At 33.8% G+C, this 7654-nt stretch overlaps 1 non-coding gene across 1 annotated transcript; it reads left to right on the top strand.

Moving 5' to 3' along the window:
* Nucleotides 1-5254: 5254 nt before the first annotated feature.
* On the top strand, nucleotides 5255-5361 carry LOC146995153 (U6 spliceosomal RNA). Its single transcript, XR_015043742.1, has one exon. It is a non-coding gene; the product is annotated as a U6 spliceosomal RNA (small nuclear RNA).
* Nucleotides 5362-7654: the final 2293 nt, after the last annotated feature.

Here is a 7654-nt window from a genome sequence, read left to right as displayed (position 1 = left end):
TTTTTATAACTATAAGGCTAGATTATGGTCCAGTGAGTTTTTAATCTCTCATTGTACGAAGGTCAATTTATAGTCAAAGAATGTCTAGCAGCACAAAGGTGCATTGGCAGTCAAGGAGGTTAGAATACATGGAGATGGTTTCTCTGCTATTACAGTACGAAGAAAGTGAAACACGCCACGTGAGGGCAAGAAAACGATTACCTTACAGAGCGAAGTGAGGTAAAACACCAGCTGGTTTCAAGTTCTCAGTCTGTTTTCTGATTTTGTATGCGTAGATCTGAAAGGCACTGAATTGTTACAGCGAAATAATGTCTACATTTCCATGTAAAGGAATGTTTTAGAACGTGTGTTTAAATGACCTTCAAGAAAGAGTTTGATTATTTTCTTTGTGTACAGTACACGAAGAAAGATATATAGTTCTCAGATTTACCTTTTCATAATAACACTAAGAGGGATATTCGTAATTAACTGATACGTGATGACAAAACGATAAGTAAACAAGGGGAGTGGCAAGCTCTCCATGGAAAAGAAAACAGTTTACTTTAATGTCTGATCATAATTACATTACAGGTGTGTTACCTTTTATATGTTTAACTACATTTTATTTTGTGCTCAAGTAAATATATAATAACTGGATTTGATATTTAGTCACATTTGTTGTGTGAGTTTTAAAATAACAACGTAAAATTTACATATTTCTATCATTGTTTATTCAAATTAAGTGTTTTCGAAACATAAGTAATATTTATCACGTGAAAAATTTGAGAATTATATACAAACTTAGAATAAATAAAGTATAATTAAATTACAGTTTGAGTACATAGTTACTGTTTTGTGTTCACAATACTTTTAACACAATACATTCATTAATTACAGGATGCAATTATATAATGTAGAAATTTACATAATGTAGAAATGAAATGAAATGGCGAGAAAAGGAAAGGAAAATGGCGTGAAGAATCTGCGATCCTTTACGACTACCAGGAACAAAATTGGGTGTGGTTAGAGCACATCAATCTTTCTAAGGCACCACTACTAAGGGCATGCTTTCCCCCTTTTTTGGCTTCCCTTTGACTGCGTGGAGGGCATCTCCATGAGTTCTAACCTCTTTGTCGGCAGTGCTTTTCGTGAATTTCATCACTTGGTGGCAATCGCAAACCGCAATGCTTAGGCTATACATTCAACATTTGTAAAATAGCTCGTTAATAACAAGATGTGTATTTCATTTAAAAATTATCGCTCTTTACTAATAGTAATACCGGATGGTACATTGTAGCATGCCATACTGCAAAGTTTTCTTCTTTTTAACAAATTTTTTATGGTTTCATTTAAATGATTAGTCGCAACATATAACTGATGTTACATGTAATACAGATTTAATATAAATATATAATACAGAATTTCTTTAACAAAACCCATCATCACGCAAGGTTTTAAACCTTTAAAATTGTTTTGAAATGTTCTTTTGTATATAAACAAGCTTCTTAATATGTGTATGTATGTGTGTTCGACTCAAAAGTTCTCGTCTTACCGTTATTCGAGTGTGCTGTAAAAAATCTCTTTGTCAACTCCAAATTTGTTTGATAGCCAAGTCATATTTAGAATTATATTTTAATTTAGTTCATTTCATGCAAGTTACTGCTCCCTACTTTTTGTGTACCCTCACAATCCTCATGGAATAAATGAATCTGTCAATAACACCTTCCAAATCGCTGTAAACCTAGCTCATGTGAATTAAATCGAATTTTTTTTTCTCTCAAAGAATAGAAATATTTGTGTAAATTTTTATTCTGATCCGCACTGTAAACTTCTGTGATGTGTATTTAGTTTACATTCAGATACTGCGTGCTAAGTGTACATTCAGTGTGTTGAAATCTCAGAAAATGTGCATGCCTATAGTATATGAGCACTGATTATTGATTATATTGCACTATTTATTATGTTCTTACATTACATATTTCTTCATCTTCATGTCATAAAAATGTTCTATCATACTAGACAAAATCTCTGTTTCTTACTAAAATGATATTTTAACCTACTATATATGTATACTGTTTGAGGCATATTTATTTTTTTATTTTTTTCCCAATTGCATTGCAATCCACTCTGAGAAGTGAATTCAATGCAATTAAAATTTAAGGATGCGTATAATTTATAAGAAATGTTAATTGCATTCATTTTTTATGAAATTTATTACTTTTTAGCTGTACTATCTTTTAACTTTGAGTCAGGTCATTTGAATACTCTCTGTCCTATCTTCAAAATTCTCTAGAGCGTACCTCATTTTAATCAGTGTCATGTATGAGTGTGTTGAACTTGAATTTGTGGTTACCTTGTTGAGTGTTTTGCGATTGTACTTCATGTAATGGAAATTCATGAGGTAATATATGTAAATTAATAGAGAGAATACATTTTTATTTTCTCGAATAAGGCTTTATATTTTATTAAATGCTGTCAACGATATTGAAGTACTTAGTATTCAAATTTTATATTTGATTCATTGCGGTTAATGCCATGTATGTCATTATTATATGCTGGTGATATTGAATTCCTTGGTACAAATGTAGCATTTATTTGGAGACAATTTTACTGAGGCAAATTTAGAGGGTTCGCACGGTTTTAAGCCACGCCCCATTTTGTAAGTAAGTACCCTTCCGCCAGTAAATCGGAACGATCACGTTTATGTGATTAAGGCAAACCTACGACGGATGTCTGCCTGAGAAATGCCTTCATGGAGGACTTTATAAGGGAAACTAACTCGTATAGACGGGACACATCAATGAATTCACAATTCCTTAGCTTGAAGATAGTTTTTTGCGAATACTGATGAGGAGTCTTTACAAAATGGGGCGTGGCGTAAAGATGTGGCAACTCTAGATTTTTTAAACGAATTTGGTACTGATATGAGGAGGGAATACTTGGTAAGTAAATGATGTTGATTGGTAACGTAACACCCTGAAATTTGTGAAAAATGTTGAAACGAAATTATAAAATCTACAGTATCAATAATCAGTACAAATGTATTCAAATATAGCAACTAATTTGGGTCAGACGCACTATATGATTCATTGTGGTTAATGTCATTATTATATGCTGCCGGTGATATTGGAATACTTGATATTCAGGGTTACTTTGTGATATTGGAATACTTGGTATTATTTTGAATATCTGTAATGTTGCATTACTCTTCAGAGCTCTAAATCTGCATTATTTTAACATTTATCATTTAATCCAACCCCCCAAAACATTATTTGATAATAATTAGGAAGGAAAAAAGTCTTCAGCACTTAAAATCAAATCTCTTTTAGTAATATTTTTCTCTTATGTATTAAAAAAAAAAGATATACAATTTTAGATTTTAATTTATTAATTATATATTTAATATAGGGTAGTAAATTATTTTGTTGCCCAGGACAATTGATAGGAATATGACGAAACTTTCGCGGTGAAATAGTTTATGTTCTGAAGCTTGCTAACTTCGTTTTATTTTTACAGAAAGTAAAACAGAAAACAGAACTGAAAAGTAAAACAGATGTTCTAAATTTACCTTTAAATTAGCCCCTTCGACCCGGGTAGCGAAAACGCGCGCGGAGGCCGGCAGTGTCTTCCGCGAGCGTCTCTCCAGGGCGGGGGGCTTTTTTGCAACTAAGCCTAAATACATGAAATTTCCGAAGTGTCAACGCATTGTTTAATAATGCTCTATAGAGTATTTAAACGGCTTATGCTTTGTAAATATTTTTATATATATATACTTTAATTACCTTATTTCTTGTTTAAATGCACATTTTACACATTTTATTTTAATTACTCACCATTTTAGGACTTTTAACATTATACATCTGAAAACTAAATATATTATTTAAAACTCTCTTTTCGTATGAAAAATTTGAAAACAGAGAACTACACACAGTCCTACGTTACATTCCTTGAACTCGTAATAACTCATTTGCCGTTTCGGAGGATTTTTCCGAAAATGTGAACAAACGAAGCATCGTCGTCTCATTTTCTTATCAGTCTCTTCTGAACAAAGTTTTGGAAAATGTCTTTCAGTTAATCTTTCAGAATCAATATAAGAATATCAGAATTTCAGAATCAATAATAGAAATATTTTGCATCATTCCGACGCTTCGACATTGCAACGGTAAAAACAGAAAGAATTCACGTCTAACAAGATATAATTATTTTCTAAAAACTGAACTGCAAACCGAAATACTCAACGCTTTAGCGCATATAAAACTTCTGCTTACAATAAACAACTACCACGTGCGAATAAAGTGCGATTTAAAGAGACGTTATAAATCACGCCATTCGGAAACATTTAGTTCCCCGTTTGTTTATATAATCAAAAACACGTGTATGTGAGTCATGCTTCTCTTATTTCGAGTAGAAGGTCTAATGTACATGTATCTGAAACCATATGGACATACAGTGCCATCTTGTGGCAGAAATTATAGTTTGAAAAACGTTCCAGGACAAATACGTGGCACAAATTCGTTCCAGGACAAACACATTACAGTAGGTATTAAACGGGAAAATGCTCTGTCACGCCTGCGTGTCGGCCGGTAGGTGAGTGTGTTCGTTGCTGGCACGTAGACGTGACAGTCGGCGCGAAGGGGTTAGAATAAGAAGCTCTAATAAGTACAATTCAAAATAGCAGATATCTAGATGCAAGCAGGAATTAAAATCGAGTGGGATAACTTGAAATTTCATGCTTTCTTTCTAAATAAAAATATTTTTGTTTAGAAGAAATGTATAATTTCTGACTACTAGAGATTAATTGTTATTAAATTTTCCATATAACAAGAGCATACTTGTTTGTGGTATACTTCTGCTCATTGTAAACGTCGCAAAGTGTAGCAGAAGAGTAGCGCCATCTCGCGGTCAGTAGAAATTTCACGGAGCCCAGCGAAAACACAAAAGAATAGTTTCACACTAACACAGGCCTTGAGTATAATTTGGCCTTGACAAAAGAAAATGCGCATGAACTTTCTACCGAAAGAAAGGTATGAAAAAAATTTGGGAATCTGCGTTTCTAATTTTATAAAGCTGAGGAGAAAATGTAAAATATTAACTTCTATTAAAATATAATCTCCGCGTAAGAACGGTCAAAAACTGTTCGCGTATGAATAACTACATAATGATAAAACTGCAAATTACAACAGCTCGCTGTGTTGTTCTACACAACGTACCCACGAGTTTAGTTATTCCATCATTAAATGTTCCCATATATAGGTGTGAGATGCAAATTCGTATTGTACTCGCTTCGGCAGTGCATATACTAAAATTGGAACGATACAGAGAAGATTAGCATGGCCCCTGCGCAAGGATGACACGCAAAATCGTGAAGCGTTCCACATTTTTTTCTCTAGCTGATATATCTCTCGAACCTCCGTTCTTTGTATACATTTACGGTTTGTTGAGAAATTCAGCCGGGGCCCCACGAAAGTCGTCTCAAATAATATGAACTCCCATCTTTTATTTTTGGACGATCTGTCTTTAACTTAATTTACGACTTCAAAGTGATGACGCTCACAGTTATCATAAAATCTTAAAAGAAAGCTTGTTTTGGCCTCCTCGGTGATTGCGGTGATTTGTGCCCAGAGGGCGCACCGCACAAAAAGTTAGTTGCGTTACAGAACGTAAGGGAAGCGGGCACGCCAAAATGTCGGGCGTATTACCGCTAATTGAGGTAATTGCATCGTATCTTTTAGGTGGCAGAAAACTAATATGATGTATCAATTCACATGCCAGGTAGCAGAATATGTCTATCATGTACATGCCAGGAGGCATAACGCTTGTAAACATGCCAGGTAGCATACGACTTGTAAATAAATTGTAAATAAATGTACAGTAAAATACCTTGGTGCAATAGATCAAGGAACAAGCATCAACAACCTTCTGATCATTTGGATACGTACATTTTTTCTGGTGACACCGGACTTGATTTGTGGAGATGAAGAATGGACGAAGAAAATTAGTGAGTTCATGACTGAAAAGCCAGGATTTAACGCGAAGAAATTCGAGGTAGGCCCTTTTTCATTTTTCCAGTTTTGAATAGAATTGTTGAATAAAAATCTTAGTGATTATTATAGTTGATAGAATGTAATGGTAAAATGGAGGCTATGAATAAGGCAAAGAAATTGCGTACAGTGACGCGTAACTTAACTACCAAGTTGATGAGTAAAATAGATTCTGCATTGTTAGAAGAGGGTGAAACCGCGGATGAGAAATTAAAAGAATTACTCGAAATGTTACTTGAAAAATCGCAGTTGTTGAAACAATACGATTCTGAGATTGAAAAACTTATAATTACGGAACAGGAGTTAGAAACAGAAGTAATTTCCGCGCAGGAATATCAGGAAAGAATTATAAGTTTTAAATGTAAAATTCAGGAAAAATTAAGAAAAAACGCGTGTAAAGTTGAATCTAGAAATTCTAGTGAGGAAACTATATCCCCGAAGTTGAAAACTTGTGAAGTTAATACTTTAAAATTGCCAAAATTAACGATTACAAAATATTACGGTGATCCTTGTTCTTGGCTTGAATTCTGGAATTAGTTTAGTAATTCCATTCACCAAAACGAAAGTCTCAGTTCGGTTGACAAGTTTTGTTATTTAAAATCGCTTTTGGGAGGTTTAGCTTTAAATGCTATTAGTGGATTAACATTTACTAGTGAAAACTATACGGTGGCTGTTGATATACTAAAAAACCGTTTCGGCAGAGATGACCTGCTAATTAATGCGCATATGAATAAATTGTTGAGTTTAGAACCTGTAAAATATTCCGGAAATACGGCTTCTTTGAGGAAGCTTTATGACGATATAGAAATACAAATAAGGAATTTAAATTCTTTAAATGTTACTAGTGGTTCTTATGGACATTTATTATCCCCTATTTTGTTAAAGTTAATACCCGAGAATTTAACTCTAGAATTCACTAGGAAAAGAAGTGATAAACAAAATTTCGATGTTAATGAACTACTAACGTTCTTGAAAACTGAAGTGGAATGTAGGGAAACATCAATGATGTTAGCGCGTTCTAAGAATTTTGATGTAAATGAAACATCAATACGAAACAAAAGTTCCCATCAAGGTTATCAAAATAAATCTTACATGCATTCTAAAAGAAATGATTACAGTACGAATAAGCAAGGTGCTTCGGTATTAACTAGTCAAAGCGAAACTCCCTCTAAATACTTTCAAAATTCACATTTTAATCCAAATCGAAAGTTCTCTACCCCGCCTAAGAAAGAGAATCAAAATGTCTGTATATTTTGTTTATCTGCTTGTCATATGAATCATGATTGCGCACTTGATTTAAAGGCTCGCCGAAAGGCATTAATGGATCGAGGTTTATGTTTTATTTGCTTTTCGAAAGGGCATCCAAGGCGTTTCTGTGCTCATAAAGATGAAAAATGCAGACTGTGCAATGTCCAAGGTTTACATAATTCGTTAATATGTGACGCCGCATCGAAAGATTTAGAGACGGATACTTCCAATCAGACAAAACAAACGCCAATCCCTGAAGCTTCTCTTTCGCTCTTATGTAATGAAAATAATAACAAAATTAAACTACCGACTTCCGTTCTTTTACAGACGTTTTCGGCAACAGTTAGGTGTAAAGGGGGCAACGAAAAGGAATTACGTTGTATGCT

This window comes from Stegodyphus dumicola, chromosome 10 (assembly GCF_044657685.1).
Source record: "Stegodyphus dumicola isolate Sdum_Otavi_A_Nest chromosome 10, ASM4465768v1".
Classification (NCBI taxonomy): domain Eukaryota; kingdom Metazoa; phylum Arthropoda; class Arachnida; order Araneae; family Eresidae; genus Stegodyphus; species Stegodyphus dumicola.
Note: the sequence above shows the minus strand (reverse complement) of the source record. Positions and strands in the feature narration are given on the sequence as shown.